The 1,560-nt window shown below is 37.5% G+C and overlaps 1 non-coding gene across 1 annotated transcript; it reads left to right on the top strand.

Annotated features, from left to right (window-relative positions):
• Positions 1–485: 485 nt before the first annotated feature.
• LOC112767529 (small nucleolar RNA R71) lies at positions 486–593 on the top strand. Its single transcript, XR_003184972.1, has one exon. It is a non-coding gene; the product is annotated as a small nucleolar RNA R71 (small nucleolar RNA).
• The last annotated feature ends 967 nt before the right edge of the window (positions 594–1,560 follow it).

The following is a 1,560-nucleotide window of genomic DNA, read 5'->3' on the forward strand; positions in this document are numbered from 1 at the left end:
TTGTTGTTGAAACCTTGTTGAGGCCTCTGTTGATCCTTCCATGAGAGATTTGGATGATTTCTCCATGAAGGATTATAGGTGTTTCCATAGGGTTCTCCCATGTAATTCACCTCTTCCATTGCTGGGTTCTCAGGATCATAAGCTTCTTCTTCAGAGGAAGCTTCCTTAGTACTGCCTGTTGCTGCTTGCATTCCAGACAAACTCTAAGAAATCATATTGAATTGTTGGGTCAATATTTTATTCTGAGCCAATATGGCATTCAGAGTATCAATCTCAAGAACTCCCTTCTTCTGAGTTGTCCCATTATTCACAGGATTCCTTTCAGAAGTGTACATGAATTGGTTATTTGCAACCATTTCAATGAGTTCTTGAGCTTCTGCAGGCGTCTTCTTCAGATGAAGAGATCCTCCAGCAGAGCTATCCAATGACATCTTGGATAGTTCAGACAGACCATCATAGAAAATACCTATGATGCTCCATTCAGAAAGCATGTCAGAAGGACATCTTCTGATCAATTGCTTGTATCTTTCCCAAGCTTCATAGAGGGATTCACCTTCCTTCTGTCTGAAGGTTTGGACTTCCACTCTAAGCTTGCTCAATTTTTGAGGTGGAAAGAACTTTGCCAAGAAGGCATTAACTAGCTTTTCCCAAGAGTTCAGGCTTTCTTTAGGTTGTGAATTCAACCATGTCCTAGCTCTGTCTCTTACAGCAAAAGGAAAAAGCATAAGTCTATAGACTTCAGGGTCAACCCCATTAGTCTTGACAGTGTCACAGATTTGCAAGAATTCAGCTAGGAACTGATGAGGATCTTCCAATGGAAGTCCATGAAACTTGCAATTCTGTTGCATTAGAGAAACTAATTGAGGCTTAAGCTCAAAGTTGTTTGCTCCAATGGCAGGGATTGAGATGCTTCTCCCATAGAAGTCGGGAGTAAGTGTAGTAAAGTCACCAAGCACCTTCCTTGTATTATTGGCATTGTTGTTTTCGGCTGCTATTGTTTCTTCTTCCTTGAAAAGCTCTGTTAGGCCCTCTAAAGAGAATTGTGCTTTAGCTTCTCTTAGCTTTCTCTTCAAGGTCCTTTTAGGTTCAGTATCAGCTTGAACAAGTATGCCTTTATCTTTGCTTCTGCTCATATAAAAGAGAAGAGAACAAGAAAGTAGGGAATCCTCTATGTCACAGTATAGAGATTCCTTGAGTTGTCAGAGGAAAAGAAGAATAGAAGAAGGCGGTAGATAGAAGAGAATTCGAACATATAAAGAAGGAGGGAGTTCGAATTGTACCTTGAGGAGGAGTGTTAGTCCTTTAAATAGAAGGATGTGAGAAGAGGGGAAGAATTTTCAAAAATAAATTAAAAAGATTTTGAAATAATTAAAAGAAATTTTGAAAAATTGATTGATGATTTTCGAAAACTAAAATTGGGAAAGAAATTAAGTGATTTTTGAAAAAGATTTTGAAATTAGAAATCAAAAAGATATGATTGAGAGTTAATTTTGAAAAAGATGTGATTGAGAAGATATGATTGAGAAGATATGATTGAAAATCAATTTAGAAAAAGAAAGT

The sequence above is a fragment of the Arachis hypogaea genome, chromosome 17 (genome assembly GCF_003086295.3).
Source record: "Arachis hypogaea cultivar Tifrunner chromosome 17, arahy.Tifrunner.gnm2.J5K5, whole genome shotgun sequence".
In the NCBI taxonomy this organism is placed as follows: Eukaryota; Viridiplantae; Streptophyta; class Magnoliopsida; order Fabales; family Fabaceae; genus Arachis; species Arachis hypogaea.